At 53.6% G+C, this 17,789-nt stretch overlaps 1 long non-coding RNA gene across 1 annotated transcript; it reads left to right on the top strand.

Annotated features, from left to right (window-relative positions):
- The first annotated feature begins 5,364 nt into the window (after positions 1-5,364).
- Positions 5,365-9,608, top strand: LOC107138489. The gene is made up of 3 exons (XR_001503004.2): positions 5,365-5,457; positions 6,090-6,227; positions 8,054-9,608. It is a non-coding gene; the product is annotated as an uncharacterized LOC107138489 (long non-coding RNA).
- Positions 9,609-17,789: the final 8,181 nt, after the last annotated feature.

Here is a 17,789-nt window from a genome sequence, read left to right as displayed (position 1 = left end):
TCAAAAAAAAAAAAAAAAAAAAAAGGCTGGGGATGTGGCTCAGTGGTTGAGTGCCCCTGGGTTCAATCCCTGGTACCAAAACAAACAAACAAACAAACACTCTCAAAGTTTTAAGAACAAATCACAAATCGAGAAAAAAAAAACACAAAAAACTATAGGTAGTATAAAGATTCATATGTATGCTATACAAGATCCCAAACAAATTGATGGCCCCATTGGATGCCCAAAAACTATATGCAAAGGACAGAAACAACCTATTCACCAAGAAAAAACACTTTTTTCCCTTTTTCTTCTTTTTGTTTCAGGGGCACATAACTGCTGAGCCATATCCCCATTCCTTTTTATCTTCATTAGAGACAAAGTCTTACTAAATTGCTTAGGGCCTCACTAAATTTCGGAGGCTGGTCTTGAACTTGTGATCCTCCTGCCTCAGCTTCCTGAGCCATTGGGATTACAGGCGTGCCCACCACATCTGGCTTCACTAAGGAAATCTCAACAGCCAATAAACATGGCAAAATGTTCAAATGTATCAGTAGTCAAAGAAACACAAGGTACGAAAGCAAGATTATCTTTAGACAGTAGGATTATGTGAAATTTGTTTTGACTGTATTTTCTGATTTTTCTACAGTAACAGTTATTGCTTGAATTATGATCCACCCTGGCTGTCGAAGGCACGCAGCTGTGAGATACTCACAGATAACGTGCCAACTGGCAGCCCATGTCAGAGAGCAGCAGCAGAATCATGGGCAAGGATTGTCTTTTGAGTTTTTGTTCATTTTTAAACATATACAATTCTTTGCCTTTTTGACAATGCATAAACATGACTTAAATTACCAGAACAAATTTGCAAGTTAAAATAAATTCCTTTCTCTTAACTTCCTAGAAGCCTGGGCCCTGATGCAAATGGGATTCCTGGGGCCACCAGCGCCCACAGAGTGGAAAAATTGGACCAGGACAGATCATCCCTCCTGTCCCCTCTCTAAAACAAAGGGGTGCTTCAGCCCTCCCCACGTCACACCCACCCTGACTGCCCCGGCGCTGAGGGCAACTATTCTGGTGCGCCCCCATCTCCACAGTCCACCCTGGCCATCCCTCCCCCACCATTGTAGAGCTGTCTGAAGGTCCAGGGAGAGGAGTCCTCTCAGACCACTCAGAGGCCTGGCAGGTGGCTGTGGAGTGTGGCCTAAGGGGACCCAGGTGCAGACCAGCCTTGAGAGGCTGCAAATCAAGTGTCCACACAAGGGAGAGCCCCTCCATCCTTCCTTCCTGAGTACTCCTGGGGACCTTAAGTACCAGCTGAGGCCCTCAGATAGAATCCTGAGGTGATTGAGATAGATGTCTGCATTAAAAAAACTACCCCCTGCCCCCCAGCACTGGGAGTTGAACACAGGGCCTCACACAGGCCAGGCGTGGCCTACCAACGAGCTGTACCATTCAGATTGAGAACAAGTCCCACCTTGTTGTCCACACCGCCCAGTGAGCTGAAGGCTCAATCCAGCAGTGCCCAGCTTCCCGGAATCCGGGATGTTGGCAAGACCTACGGGGGTGGGGGGTGCTAGACTTTGCCCTCAGGCTCCCCAGCTCTCTCCCAAACCCAAGGGCCTGCTGTCCTCTCTCTCTCAGGGGGAGCCTGCAGCCTCAGCCAGCTGTCCTGGGCCTCCTGAGGTTGTCCCTGCGGATGGTCCTGCTGCCTCCTCCCGCTTTGCCTTCCACCAGGGAAACTGGGGCGGGGAGGGGGGGCTTTCCCACCTTCCTGCTTCTTTCCCCAGGAGACTGCTCTAGGGAGAGGTCCTCACTGAACCTGAGCCTTAACCCTGAGGGTCGCAGCCTCCGTGGGATGGATTTGGAGAAACAATGGAAGCTGTGGGCCCTGCTCTGGGAAAACGTCTGCCCACAGCCCACCTCCAGGACAGAACCGTCCCTGGTCGCACGCATTTCAGGAACCTGCAGACCCCAGAAGCCACCTGATGGGTGGTTTAGAGGCAAACAGGGCTGTGGACAAGGAGGAGGGAGGGTGGGCAGGGCAGGCAGAGCAGCACCAGGACAGTGGGCAGTGGGCCCTGTGGGCAGCTGGGGACACTGAAGATGGCCTCTGGAGGGAGGAGCAAGACGTCTCTCCTCCTGGAGGCCACGGGACTGGGGAGGCATGGAGGAAGCAGAGCTCTGGGAGGCTTTGTGGAGGTTCAGAAGCACCGTCCTGTGTTGCTGCAGTAATGAACACTGCCTTATGCAAGTGTCCCCCCCAAAACAGACCCTCTCCCAGGGCATTACAGGAAGGGCAGGGTCCCCAATCTAGTCATGGTTTCTTCTCTTTGGGGTACTGGTGTTTTACCATTGAGAAGGAGACTCAGGGTACAGACTGTGGAGACGCAGGCGGAGATGGGAGCCGTACCTCCACAGGCCAAGGAATGCCAAGGGTTACCAGGGGCCACCAGAGCTGGAGGGAGGTCTGGAAGGTTCTCAGAGCCTGCACAAGGAACCATCCTGCCAACTCCTGGGGTTTGGACCTCAGGTCACCAGAACTGTGAGGCCCTGGAGGTTGCAGCAGTTTGTTAAGGAGCCACAGGAACTGAATGTGTATTCAAATAACCCAGGACATGTGGCCAACAATAGGTTCCTTTGCTGAAGAACTTCTCAGAGGCTTGAATGAGCTAAAGAATTTTCCGGACCTCCAAGGGGAGAAGGTCAGTGTTGAGCACGACATTTCCCAGAGTGATTTAACCAAGGAAACCTGTTTACCTGTTGTTCAGCTCAGGCTGCTGTAACAGGATACCACGGACAGGGAGCGTGTTTCCCTCCAGTCCTGGAGGCTGGAAGGTCAAGACCAAAGTGCCGTCAGGGCTGAGCTCTGGGGGGGGGCTCCCATCCTGGTTCATAGGTAGCCTTCTTCCTCGCGTCCTCACGTGGCCTTTTCTCTGTGTGCACCCTGATGGCTCTTATAAGGACACCAGTCTTATTGTGCCGCAGTCCGGCTGCAGCAGAATAACCAGGGGGGTGATGAATAACTTCTGTAGCTTGATACAGCAGGAGTAGGAGCCGTTTATTGCAGGACAGGAACAGTATTTATACATTCCACACAGCTTATCTAATTAGCATAAACTAGATACATCAGTCAACCAATCAGGAATCTCTACACTTAATGGCTCGCTTTTGTTACTTCTCAAACCACTCCCTCTGGCATTTTGCCAGGCACCATCCAGACTTGTTTACGAACTTTAACATTCCCCTGACAAAATGCCAGGTGTTATTTTGACTTATTTACAGACTCTAACATTATTGGATTGACCTTATTTAACCTTAGTAACCTTCTTAAAGGCCCTGTCTCTAAATAGAATCACACTGGGGTTAGGGCTTTAACATGAATTATATGAATTTGGGGGGCCCAAATCCATCCATAGTACCTTATGCATCTGGGAGAGATTCATTTAATTGCCTTGAACTTGTGTTAACGCAAGAATAGTCAGAGGTGACATGATTAGATTATGAGACCTGTGTCCTAATCAATCCATCCTTGTTTGAACTAGGTGGTGACTGTAGGCAGATGGGGTGTATCTGAAGGAGGTGGGTCTGGGGTTGTGCCCTGGAAGAGTGCATCGTCCCTGCGGCCCCTCCCACCTCTGCTTTCTGGTGGCCAGGAACCGAGCAGTGCTCCTCTGCCATGCCCTTCCGCCATGATGTTCTTCTGTTCACCATGGGCCCAGAGCAATGGAGTCGGCCACCTAAGACCTCTGAAACCCTGTGCCCCAAATGAGCTTTTCTATTTCCAAGTTGTTCTTTGGTCACTGTGAAGAAAAGCTGACTAACACTACTGTGAATTGGCAGGTGTCAGTTTACTCATCTCTGAGTGAATAAAGATGTCCTTGGCCATAGCAGGAGAGGAGGGAGGGCCTGGGGGATAATTTTCTAAACTCTACAATATTATGGAGTCTACTCTCTCCACTCCCCGAAGCAGCACTGATTATTTGCCTTGCGGGCCAAGGAGACAGCAGGAAACAAACAGAGGTGTGAAAAGTGCTGTCCCCTGGGGCTTGGCCTCTCTCGCTGCTTTTGGAGTTCAGCTGCCAGATGTAGAAACGAGCCTGCTTGGCGCTCAGATGCCCCGTTTATCCCTCACCCCACCCAACACAGGCAGGTGAGTGAGGCTTCTGGGACTTGGACCAGGGAGCTCCAGGTCAGCTCACTGCAGCCGCACTGGGAGCCGGGTGAGACCAGCAGGAGAATCACCTGGCTGAGCCCAACCCAAAGATGACAACAGTAATATGCCTGGGACCAGGGCTCAGGGACAGAGTGCAAAGGCCTGAGCTCAATCCCTCGCATGAAAACAATAACAAAAAATACAAGTGGGGCATTGCCACCCTCAAATCCAAATGCTCCAAAATCTCAAACTTTTGGGGTGCTAACATGATGCCATAAATAGAAAATTCAATAGTTGGCTTCATGTGATGGGTCACAGTCAAAAACAGACTCACTAAAAATCATGTATAAAATTAACTCTAGGCTAAGCGTATAAAGTGTACATGAAACATGAATGAATCTTGTGTTTAGGCTTGCAGATATTCCAAAACCCAAAAAAGCTGAAATCCAAAACACTTCTGGGTCCCAAGCATTTTGGACAAGGGATACTCACCTTGCAGCTGCTTTAAGTGACTGGGTCTTGAGGTGGTTTTGCACTCAGTAGGGGTGGACAGATGCCAAGCGTCTTGGAAGAGACCTGTGGCTATCAGTGCTTTGGAACCAGCTCAGGCTGCTCCCATCAGTGCCAAATCAATCTTTTCAGTCTTATGGAGAAACTGTCTTTGTCACCAGTCTGGCTGTTAAAGTTTTCTAGCGTCTTAGAGACACCCACCTGCTGAATATCAGGGGAAGAGTTTCAAGTTGATACCCCCCAAAAGTCAGGAGTGGGCTTGGTTCAGTCAGCCCTGAAATTAGCCATCAACTGAAACGTGGTGTGGAATGTGTTCAACATCTAAAAATGGACTTCCTCGAACAGCTCTCTGGATGCAGCAGATGAAATACTCAGGTTTTACTTGCAAAGACATTTCCTTTGGAAAAAAATGGTAACATCTTCTGAAACCAATGGAAGGGACTGCCTTGGTGGGAGAGTTGGGAGGGGAAGGGGAAAGGGAGAAAAGGGAAAGAGCACACTTGGTGCCTCCCCAGGCTGACCCGGCTCTCTTCTGCCCCCCAGTGCTGTTCTGTGGCATTTCAGGAGAGTGCAGGAGGTGGGGGGGTTGTTTATTTGGCAGTGCTGGGATTGAACCAGACCTTGGAGCATTCCAGGACACTGCTTTACCACTGAGCTGCATCCCAGCACCACTGCCCCCACCTTTTTTTTTTTTTTTTTTTTTTTAAGACAGGATCTTACTAAGTTGCCCAGGCTGGCCTCGAACTTGGAACCCTTCTGCCTCAACCTCCTGAGGGGCTAGGATTTCAGATGTGAGCCCCCCGCTCCAGCAGGTGCAGTGTTAACTCAGCTGAGGGCTGATCCTCTCAGGGTTGAGTTTGAGCTCCAGCCCCAAGCACAACGTGAGCAGAAGTTTGTCCTCTGCCTCCTTCCCTCTCTACCCCCAAAGCTGCCCATTTGGTGTCACCCCACAAAGTGTCCAATGGCAGGAGAACATGGACCATTAGCAACCTCTGCCTCTTCAGGGACAGTTTTATCTTGAACTCCTCTCAACATCATATTGGAGGTCAACACCGAAGGTCATCCAAATCCCACATAACTAATCGAGAGCTGGCTTGCCTTGCAGTTCAGATGGGGGGGCAGGAGGGTGGTGATCAATATAGCACACATCTTAAGAATTTTGACCAATTTAAAGTGAACGATTCACTTTAGGTGGTATTAACTACACACACAACGTCACATGACCATCTACACTATTTAGTTCCAGAACTCTCCATCACTCCTACACCCGTTAAGCAGTCATTGCATTTGACACACTATACTTTCACATCTGTGGTCTGTTGTAGGAAGTTTTTAGTCAGTTTTCACCAGGTAAAGCTGCAGTAACAAGCTATCCCAGCACGTCAGTGGCTCACAACAATAAATAGAGGCTTGTTTGTCACTTGTCTTTACATTTCTTTTGTAGATTGGCTGTGGCTTGGCTTCTCTGGGTTGTGGGTCAGCTGTGGCTGTAATTCCAAAGCCAAAGAAGAGCGCCATCTGGAGCACAGGCCTGTTGCGGAGTGAGGTGGGGGGGACAAGGACAAGTGTGCTGGTGGAAAAAGTAAGCACTGCTTCTTAGCTCCTGCCCCAACATGCCTCAGGGGCAGGTCCACACAGGTGCTGTCCGCAAAGGCAGTCAAGGTCAAGCCCAAAGTCATTGGCACTGGATGAATACTCTTTCCCCAGAAGAGAGAGAAGTTGTAGCATCCTGTTCAGGAAAGGGGAGAGGATAGTTGGGAACAACAGCAATCTTCATAGACATTTCCATATTTAAACTATCAGAGCTGTTGATTTCTCCCCCCCTCCCTTTTTTTTTTGGTACTGGGGAGTGAAGCCAGGGGTGCTTAAGAACTGAGCACTGAGCCACATCCTCAGCTCTTTTTTTTTTTTTTTTGGAGACAGGTCTCACTAAGTTGTTTAGGGCCTCACTAAGGTACTCAGGCTAGCAACTTGTGATCCTCCTGCCTCAGCCTCCCGAGCTGCTGGGATTATAGGCATGTGACAACATACCTGGTGATTTCTTCTTTTTAATGGAATTAAGTCTTCTATAATTTTTAATTAAATTTTAATTATTATTGCTGTTGTACAAGTAAAGTTTTAAAAATATTTTTTAGTTGTAGTTGGACACAATACTTTTATTTTATTTATTCATTTTTATGTGTGCTGAGGATCGGATCCAGCGCCTTGCACATGCTAGGTGAGTGCTCCACCACTGAGTCATTACCCCAGCCCTCAAATAGTGCTTTTAAAAGTCAGATAATTCTATAGAATTTATTTAAAAAATCCAGCAGCTTCCTTCCACCCAAAGTACCAGACCTCAACCAATTGATAAAGAACTTCTTTCCAATACTATTATGTGCCAAATCATCTCACTTAATCCTTACAACTACCCTGGAGGTGAGCATGGTTCTTACCTCTCCATTAGAGATGAAAGTTAGACAGAAGCAGCCATTTCTTTGGCCTAAGAGGCCTCTTGCCAGCAGGGGGCAGACTTGGGACTGGAGCCCCGGCTACTCAATGCTGAATGTCTCAGTGTTGGCCTCCACTTGGCACTCTGCTGGCATCACTGGGGAACTTGTCAGAAACTCCCCTTCTGAGGCCTCTCCCTAGCCTCACAGAAGCAGGCATCAGAGTTACAGTCAGCACTGAGGGAACTAGATGGACAACTGGTCTACCACGCTGCCCGTGGGATCAGGAAGGTACCTGGAGCCCCTGTGCCAGACCCCCACCTCAGTGACTGCCCTGGCTGCCTGCTGAGCACAGTCAAGCCACAGTGAAGATGCTACCCCTGCCCCTCCCAGCTGCAGCCCCACTTCACGGTCATCGGGGCCAGTCGGCAGCCCTCCCCAGGTTGCCCTGTGCAAGGCCAAGCCCCCATGGCCATATGCAGGGCTCCGGCTGTAGCCTGGGAGCTGGCGAGTGTTGGAGAGTCGGGGTCAAGGAAGAGGAGGAGGAGTGGGAGTCTCAGGGGAAGCCCTCAAGTCAGAGGGGGCTTTGGGACCAGGGGGAAGCCTGGGGGTGGAGAGTTTAGGGGGGCAGTGCAGGGCCAGGTGGACAGCCCCAGCGTGGCCAAGGGGGTTTTTGGGCAAACTGCGTGTGCCCTTCCTCTGTCCCATGCTGGGTGGGCTCCTCTGATCCTGTTGGGTCTGAGTTCTTGGGACACCACAAAGGACCTGTTCTAGTGGGCAGTCTAGGACCCACCAAAATGGAGACCAGGCCTGTGAAGCCACTGGTAACTGGGTCTGCAGCTGGGTCCTCAGGGGTTCCTGAGAAAGGAAAGGTCAGGATGGTGGAGCACGAGCCGGGCACTGACCCCACCTGGCCAGATGGTCAGTGGACAGCTTGGGAGCTGAATCACCATTCATTCTTTCATTCTGAATGTTCCAGGTGTTGTCCACTGTGGCCCTGGTGTTGGGAAGATGCAAGAGAACAGACCAGTGGGGAAGTAAAGGAGGATGATAAACCAGAAAATAAACAAAAACCAAGATCTTTTCAGACTGTAACCAGATTTTAAAAGGGCTGGACAGATCCAGGGTCCTAAACATGGACGTGCACCTGAGGAACTTCCGGATCCGGGGGCCTAAACATGGACGACTGAAGCGCTTCTGGATCCAGGGGCTTAAACATGGACATGCGCCTGAGGAACCTCCGGATGCTACGGCCTAAACATGGACGCCTGAGGCACTTCCGGATCTGAGGGCCCAAAGATGGACGTGTACCTGACAAACTTCTGGATCCGGGGGCCTAAACATGGACGCCTGAGGAACTTCCGGACCCGGGGGCTTAAACATGGACATGCACCTGAGGAACCTCCGGATCCATGGGCCTAAATATGGACGCCTGAGGAACTTCTGGATCTGGGAGCCTAAACTTGGACACCTGAGGAACTTCCGGTTCCTAGAGCCTAAACATGGACGTGTACCTGAGGCACTTCCGGATGCTAAGGCCTAAACATGGATGTGCGCCCAAGGAACTTCCAGATCTGGGGGCCTAAATATGGACGTGCACCCATCAAACTTCCAGATCCTGGGGCTTAAACATGGACGTGCGCCTGAGGAACTTCCAGATCCAGGGGCCTAAACATGGATGTGTCCCTGGAACTTCTGGGTCATTGTGTCTATAAAGGGCAGGGCGTGACTCTCAGAAGGGACGTGGCCCATGAAGGGGAGCCGAGTATGGGGCCTGTTGGGGGGCAGACTGAGCTGTCTCACCCTGAACTTGAATGTGACGGTGGCCTCACTTCCCGGCCTTCCCCTGGATGTCACTTCCTCCCCTTCAAGGCTGTGCCAGGGAGGAAGTGAGACCAGTGCAGGGGCCAGGCCCTGAGGAGGGACCCAGTCTTTCTCCTTGCTTGGCCAGGCCCCCGGCCTGGACGGGGACGTCTTGTGACATTGGCTGCCTCCTGCATCCCTGCCCCAGGACCTCAGGGACCACAGGCGGGGACAGTCGTTGATTCTCCCCTGGCCGCTGACCCTCAGCCCTGGGGTCTGCCCAGGTAGAGCTCTGTCTCCCAGAGGGTCAGGGGGACCCTGTGACCTGCTGCTCCTTACCCACCGTCACCCTGGGCAAGCACAGGTCAGGACACCAGACGCTATTGAGAGTGACATCTCCTAGATGGGCGGCTGGGGACTTTGCCTCTGTCCCCAGGCCTGGGACACCGGATGATCCCCCCCAGAGACAGAAAATAACCCCACACTGCCCAAGACTTATTTTTAAGCTTTGGATTCTGACATTTTCCTGCTGCCACCTTCTTTGTGAAGCCACTTTTTCAACAGAGACAATATTCCAGGGGAAAAAAACAAAACAAAACATGGAGTCGGTCAGACCAAGCTGACACATCTGGTCCTCCCAGAGAAATCTGGATTGGAAAGAGAACAGCCATTCTCAACTGGCGAAATAGTGAAGTTCCCTTGTCCTTATTTTGCATAAGCAAAATAAATAATCTGATGTTAATTCTTAAAAAAAAGGGGGGGGGAGCTGGAAAGGGGGATGTTATACAAACTTGGTATCATGTTAATGCACGGTTAGAACAAAGAGATGAGAAGGTGCCAGACAAACAGCCAGGGGAAGGGGAGTCCTTGAAGCACAAACAACACATGCAAAGGCCCTGAGGTGGCAGAGGGACCTGGTGGGGGAGTAAGAGAAAGTGAGCAGAGGTGGGTGGGGCCAGCCCATGCACTCATTTGAGGTTTATTCTAGGACTTTCAGCAGAATCTGATTGACGTAAGAGCTGGTTATGGGACTTGAGCTTCATGAGTGTTTCAAGTGGTTTCTGTAATTTTCCGTTTACAGCATTGTTTTGGGTATAACTTCATGGGGTATTTTTGGTTCTCTGGCCTTTTGGGTGACACAGCAGTGTGCATTTTCTGATATGGAGCAGCAGGGCAAGTTTCAGCAAATGCCCTACTTGCTACCTGTGACCTCGGGGGTCACCTTGGGATCGATGCCCACAGCCAATGAACAGTGGGTCCCTTATTCCTGAAGCACCACCGCCCAGCACCTCCCATACCTGCCCTCTGAAGGGTAGATGGGTCATTCGACTCTGTAGAGAAGCAGACCAGTAGGGAACACGGAACACACGCAGGAGCATAGGGACACACACACGTTTGCACGGGTGTGTATTTATGTAGAAATAATCTATTTGAAGATATTGGCTCTCATGCTTCTGGGGCTGGCAAGTCTGAAATACGCAGGGCAGGGTCTGGAGACTCAGGCACGAGTCTTGGGACACAATTTCTTCCCCAGGAAGCCTGTTTTGCTCATGAGTCCTTCAGCTGATTGAATGAGGCCCACCCATAGTATCGAGAGCCATCTCCTGTCCTTAAAGTCAAGTTGGTCAACATCTGCAAAAGTCCTCCTGGCTGAGTTGACACATGTACCCAACCATCTCAGGAGAATATATAAAAGCTAAAACAGTGTTTTATTCTGTGATCAGCTCGGGAAATCTTTGAGCTAACCTGAGGCTCCTTGGGTCTGCTGCTCTGTGAACAGAAGGAAGACCAAGTAAGGCCCTTCTCGTGGCCTTCTAGAGGACAAGGAGAGGGCCCCAGGAGAAGCCACCCTGTCAACACCTTGATCTCAGACTTCCGCCTCCAGAACTGTCCTGTTCTACCCCTGGTTCAGTCTGCCCCCCATGGCCTCCTGCAGTGGCAGCCTGGGGAGTGGATGCCCCTCCGGGGCCTGGCCCAGCCTCTGACTTCAGCCCTGGCTCTCTCTGACTTCTCTAACTCACGTGTGCGAGACCCGGCTGAGGAGTCCGGGCCTCCCACAGTCTGCTGAGCAGCCCACACCCTGAAACCTCCTCTTCTGACCCGGTGGTTTGTGTGGTCACAGGAAGTGCAGCCGCAGGGACAGGCAAAGTAAGACAGAGGGCAAGTAAGCTTGTCCCCCACCCCTTGGCTCTGGGTGAAAGGGCAGGTTACTTAACAGTCCCTGCCACTGTTCCCAGGCGCGCGCGTGTGTGTGTGTGCGCGCGTGTGTGTGCGCGCACATGCATCACATCAGCCTGACACCAGGCCTGCGGGATGAGCTGAGACCAGCTCTCTAGCTGCTCTGGACTTTGATACAAGCCTCTGGCTGCAGAGGCAGCCAGTGGGGACATTCCTCCTGTCTGGGCCCCCTAAAGAGAGGAATCAACCCCACCCCAAGGTACCTTGACTTCCCACCCGGTGGGCTGCTGGCCTTAGCTTGGCTTCCCTCAAAAGCAGGCCTAGAGCAAGAATGGGCAAATGTGCTCCCTTGGCGTGTAGTTCCAGAACCACAGGAGGGGTGCAGGGAGTGAGGCGCGCGTGGGCAGCCAGGGTGCAAACCACCCTCCCGCCTCTGAGAAATGGAGACACGTGCCCTCCTCACTGTCAGGATGGGGTCCTGCCCCCAGGGCCACCCGGGGATGACATCTGGGCCCAGGTTCCCGGGAGGTCTGGCTGGAGGTGCCCGTTCTTGGCCTGCCAGGCCTGCCCTCCTGGTGCCCGTGCTAGCCCTGGGGCAGGGAGTAGGTGGCAGGAGGGAGCAGGTGGCAGGAGGGAGCAGGTAGTGGCATGGCCTCACTGCCTGGGGCCTCAAGTCAGAGTTGGGGTGACACAGTGGAGCCGGTGACAGCTGGGCTGAGGACAAGGCACTGTGGAGGGGGCCTGGGCACAGAGAGTGTCACAGGAGGGAGGCGACTGGTGAGTGATCTCTTGGCCAGTGACGGACTCTAGAGAGGTCTTCGCCAGGGGCAGGTCAGCAGCATCTACCCGTGTAACCACCACAGGAGGGAGGAACACTGACGACTGACCTCTCTTTTTAAATGAAAACAAAAAGAATGGCCTCTCCTCTCCCCAGCCTGGTCTGCGTCCCAGAGATGCCCACTGTCCACTCCAGACTCTGGCTCCCAAAGAGGTGGCAGCAGCCCTGTCCATGCACACCAAGCAGGAGCCCATGACAGGCCTGGCCATGCCTGGCTACAGGACCAGCCTCCACCCGTCCTCCTCTCACCAACCCTGTGGGGGACACATATGTCCCCTCGTACAGACGAGGAAGCTGAGCCCAAGAAGGGAAGGGTCGCAGCCTGTCCACCCCAGTCCTTGCTCTGGCTCCGCCTCCTGGCTTGCTGCAGAGGGCTGGCCTGCTCAGGGACTGGAGTGGAGAGGCTGGGTCCTGCTGGGGTCCTGCAGGCCCTGCGAGTTTGGATCCTTCCTTGATGCTGGGCTCTCCGTGGGCCTGAGAGCCTTTGCCTTTCAAGACCTGGTAGGAGCAGCCCGGGGTTTTTTCCTTGCATCTCCACATAAACACACTTGAGAGCCTTCTGAGAATGTGCGTGGCCAGAAGGCAGGATCCCAGGGGACCCCCCACTGCCCCCCCCTCCGGGGAGGGACGATGAGGGTGGCCACAACCACCGTTCTGTAGGAGCCGGGGCTGCTCTGTCCCTTCCTGGCCCCTGCTGTTTCCCTCCACACCCCTTCCTCCCAGGGCCAAAGAGGGAAACCTCGAGATTTTTTTTCCTGGTGGCTTGGAATAAAATACTCAAAATCTTTTTGCTCAGTGAGCATGCCAAGCTCCTGAGACATGCACCTATTCTCACTTATCATGATGTAACTGCATGCTAAGTGCCACTTGGACACAGTCATTCAATACTCAGCAAAATGTCACCTACATTTTTCAGATGAGGAAACCGTAGGAGTCTACGCAGCAGGCCTCCTATGAAGGGAATTAAAACTTCTGTCAGGGGTTGTGGCTCAGTGGTAGAACGCTCGCCTAGCACATGCGAGGCCCTGGGTTCTTTCCTCAGCACCACATTAAAAAATAATAATAATAAATGAATGAAATGAAGGTGTTGTGACCAACTACTAAACAACAACAAAAACAAAAACACCACTTCTGTCTCAATCCCAGTGCTGCCAGAGGTTGAGGAAGGAGGATGGCAAGTTTGAGGCCAGCCTGGGCAACTTAGCAAAACCCATCTTAAAATAAAAAATCAAAGGGATGGGATGGCTGGGCCTGGTGGTGCACGCCTGTAATCCCAGTGGCTTGGAAGGCTCAGGAGATCCTGTCTCTAACTAAAATACAAAAGAAGGCTGGAGGTGTGGCTCAGTGGTGAGTTCTTGCCTAGCATGTGCCAGGCCCTGCGTTCCATTCCCCACCCTCGCCCCCCGCACTGGGACAACAGCAAACCTGTCCTGGAAACTCATCTTAGAGCCTCTTAAAACTACAAGTTGATGCCCTGGGAAGGCACCAAGCTCTGGTTAGGTCACTCTTGGAATTTTACCAAAAGCTCCTAAGCATTGACTACCAACACCGACATCCTGAGGAAAGGCACCCAGAAGGCCTGACTTGTCGCCCAGCGTAGCTGCCCTTGGTCCAGAGGGTAAAAGGCTTGCTCATGGGAGATAGTAGACTGGCCCACGGAAGGTGCCAGGCCAGCCCATGAAGGTTATGCAGCTCTGGGGGAGTTAGGAACAGCACCCAGCGGAGCAGTTCTTGGAGAAAACTCAGGCAGACGTAATGAGGGAAAGGCAACACGGGCTTCAGCAGAAAAACTAGGCCCACACGTCCTCAAAGCCCTGCTCCCAGAGCCACTGGGATCACAAGCGTGTGCCACTGCACCCGGCTGCACTTTTTGTTTTTAAGGTAGTTTTTTGAAATTGGACCTTTAGGAAGCGGGGACTATGGTCAGAGCCAAGGAGCAGAAGGCAGCGGTCTCTTGGCTCAGATGACTATGTAAGTTTGAAACAAGAAAGTGTTTAAATTCCAGTTCCCAGTGTGGTTCCCACATAGGCGTGTGAAATTGGCCCTGCCGAGTCTTGAAATCTGGACTCCCTCACCTTCTTCACAGATGCATATTCTCCTGGACATCTCCAGAGCATTTGTGTGACATGATTTTGTCCACTTCGTGAGCCTGTTGATTCGAGCTTCCTGCCTACACTGAGTCCTGTGTGCCCAGGGCACACGTTAGCCATCCCTGCTCCCTCTGAGGCCTGTGCCTTGATCAGCTCTTGAGTCCCTGAGGAGCAGGGACATCTATGGTTGTTTGGCTGCTTGTCTCCCAGGAGCTACGGATGACCCATAGGGCAGGGCATCTACCCTCTTCCACTCCAGAAGGCCAGATGGCCCCAGGCTCACCCCACCCCATGCAGCGAGAGCACAGAGACAGGACCGACTCTCTTTATGTTATGCCAGGACAAAAGTTAAAAGAGAAAAAAAAAAAACAGTAAGCAAACTGCTGTGGACAACAAGATCCTGAGCCCTGGCCCCGATCAGGTGGGCTGAGCTGTTCTGAACCTCCATTCTTAACTATGAGCCTCCAGGATTCCTTGGGAGAGGCCAAGAGAGACTCTCATAATGCAAGGGATGTGGCTTGTTGGTTGGGAAGGCTGGGTGGACACAGGGCGGCCTCCATTGCCCTGGATGAGCAGGTGCCAAGAGCACCCATGGGTACCCAGTAAGCGCTGGTCCTAGTCACGGGATGGCATGAGGCCACCCAGGCTCAGGACTGGAGAGACCCAGGCCTTTTCTGGCCAGCACACTCTGAGCCCTGAACACCCCAAGTGAGGTAGAGCCTAGTGTCCAGGCAGAGAGCCTGGAAGAGGAGGTACTGGATCCCCGCACCCCAGGGCCCTGCCTTGGGCCTGAAGGTCCTCTGGGGTAGCTGGGAGACAGGCCTCATGGCCCTTGGTGGCCAGGGCCAATGGTTAGTCCTAGTGCCCTTCTCCCCTGGAAGAAGGGGAAAGGCAGAGGGGACAGCCTCTGGAGATGTCCTAGCTGTTGGCTGTGAGGTCCCAGCCCGGCTGCAGGGCGGCCAGGCTCCCCACAGGTCTGGGTTTCCTTCTTTCCAGGTGGCTCAGCTTTCTAGCCCTGGCTGCTGGGGACTTTGCCCTTTCAGACTCTGCAGAGCACAGCTCCCATGCAGCCTCGACTCTGCAGCTTCCTGCGGTCTTCTGGAGATTTCTGAGCAGCCCCCCCATTTCCCGAGATGTCGGCTCTGAACGTGCCTAAACCCACATCATCTCACTTAGGGGCGTCCCTGAGAGACGTGTGCTGGTTTTGCTGTTTTCTCGATTAGGAAGGTGGGCCTGGAGCGTGGGGAAGGGACTTGTCTAAGGTCACATAGCCAGTTTGGTGGCAGAACAAAGCTTCTCCCCCAGGTCTGTGGACTCCAAAGCTTATAACTGTCACTTTGCCACCTTCCTTTGCCCCTTCTCTTCCTTGGAGTGAGTGGTTTTCTATGTGCAGAGCCAGGCCTGGGGGCTCAGGGATCATGGATGTCCACGTGCTAGCCATGTGGCTCATGGGAGTGCAACCTGCCCTCGAGTTGGGGACCCCACCATCTGAGGGCTCAGACCTTCCCATTCCCTCTTGTTCATGGCCTGCCCCAGGGCCAGGGGGAAAGGTCTGACCAGGGAGGTGGCCAGATGAGCCCTGTGAGTCTGCCCTGCTCCTGAGAGTTGCAGCTCCTGGCTCTGTGTTTGCCGCAGGAAGCCCTATGATGAGGGGCCTGGACTGTCCCCACTACCCAGACTGCAGGTCAGCCCCTACCTCCTCTCCAGTCCTCAATGTCCCCAAGCTCATCTCATTTTCCTTCCCTCATCTCCACAGTCAGGAAAATAGGTGGGGGAACAGTGGGTGTGCCAGGCCAGCCCGAGCTGAGGGGGTAGGTTATGTTGGGCAGCTGCTCCTGGGGGGCCCAGGAAGTCAGCAGACACGGGAGCCCTGTGTTTGCCCCAGCCCTGCGCGCTCCCCAGGGCTTCTTAGCAGAGGTTCCAGCTGTGCATTCTTGGCTTATTTGCTGTTGTATGCGGCGCAGTCCTTGGCATCCTGGTCTAGACTGATGCCACCGGCCAAGCTCAGGAGATGAATGTATACCCAGAAAACCAGGGGGAGCCACCTCAGGCAGGGCAGGGAGGCAGCCGGATGTCACTAGTTCTGAAGGGTCACTCTGCCATGACCATCTTGAACTCAGGCCCAGGCCAGGTCACCCAGGAATTGGGCTATTACCATGATGGTCACCGACCCTCACCTTTTAGGGGCTTTAGCCTGAGGTGGCCTTTGACCGCTGTCAATGCTGTGTGAATGCTGCCAGCCCTGGGCACTGGCAGCCCTCGGCCCCTGTGAGGCAGGCATGGGTCCTGCCCATTCCTTTCCAGGGCTCTGATCACTTCCTAAGGGCCCACAGGGATTTCAGCTGTTCAGAATGTGCACGGTGGTGCGTGTGTTCTGGTGATGGGGCGGGATGGATAGTGCTCGGCCCCTGTGTCCTTGTCACAAGGGGCTGCGTTTGGGTGTCCTGCCCCAGGTGGCCTCTCTGTCGTGGTGGCAGCCCCTCTCTTAAAGGTTTGATTCTGTTCATGTGGAGTGGAGCAGTCAACTCCCTGGGAACCCCAGAACCCTGTCTCCCAGGATCCTGGGGACCATGTGCCCCTGTGCTTCCCACAACCTCCCCGTGCCAGGGCTGTTTATGTGTGGAGTTCCTGGGAAGGCAGTCCTGGTGGGGGCTCCTCGGGGTCAAACTCCCAGTCCCCAAGCCCAGACAGTGACTCATGGGGACTGAAGGGCTTGAAGGAAGAAGGAGGAGCCTCCAGTCGCTGTTAAACAGTGACAGTCCTACTCCACAGTTCTACCCTGTTCTCCATCTTTACAGTCCCACTCCCTGACGGTAGTGATAGCCATGGTCAGCCACTGCGCAGGCCAACAGAGGCACACAGACCAAAGCAGCCTCTCTGTGTCCTTGGGCTTTGTCCTTGATCCCTCCCAGAGCTGCTCAAGGTGTGATTTGGGGGCACTGACTGTAGAGGCTGTTGGTCACACATGAGGGTTTCTGGGCCTCACTTGGACAGAGGAAAGGTATCAGATCTGGGAGGAGGTGGGAGCCAGCACTTGGGTTTGTGCCGTCCATCCTTCCTGGGGTCCCTCTTGCCCCCAGGGGCAGTTTCTGTTGAAATCACTTCCAGCTAGGGGGCACAGTGAGGCAGGCTGGAGGGCAGCCCTGGCGGGGGTTTACCTGTGCTCAGGGAGGCAGAAGGGGGCTGGGGTGCAGCATTATTGTCTCTTCCCTAGATTCCCCCATCCCAGTGATATGGCCCCCACAAGAGGGTCATGGGGCAAAGTTCATGAGAGGGTAAGGAGCAAGGGTTTGGGGCTGAGGAGAGGAGTACCAGGAGGCAGGTGGGGAGTGACTCTGTGTGCCTTTTGGGGAGTGGCTCTGGGTCTGAGGGAGACTGGGGGCTTCTGTGCAGTCCTGGGAAGGTCCAGCACCTGGAGGCGGGGCTGCAGGCCTCGGGAGGAGGCAGCCAGCCGGTGGACGGCAATCACGGGGCTGGGGGTGGCCGGGAGACGTGGAGCCCAGGGGTGAGCCTCTTTGGAGCACCTTGACTTGGAGGCTGGTGGAGGCATCCTGGGGGTGTGTCTGAAAGATAGGGCAGGAGATGGGACACGGTGACAAGGGGCTGGAGGGTGGCTTCCTCTCTCTGAGGCTGTCTTCTCATCTGTAAAACCGGCTGCCGCCAGGGGTCCGGGAGGAAAAGCTGCTCCTGGAAGCCGGTCTCCCTGCCGCTGTGGTCTGGTTGGGCGCGGGGTCCGAGGTGAGCGCGGCCTGGGTCCAGCGTCCCCACGGGCTCCGGGCTCCGGGCTCCGGGGCGGTCCTGCTCCC

This window comes from Marmota marmota, unplaced genomic scaffold (assembly GCF_001458135.2).
Source record: "Marmota marmota marmota unplaced genomic scaffold, marMar, whole genome shotgun sequence".
Taxonomy (NCBI): Eukaryota; Metazoa; Chordata; class Mammalia; order Rodentia; family Sciuridae; genus Marmota; species Marmota marmota.
The sequence above is the reverse complement of the archived record's forward strand: the minus strand, read 5'-3'. Positions and strand labels throughout refer to the sequence as shown.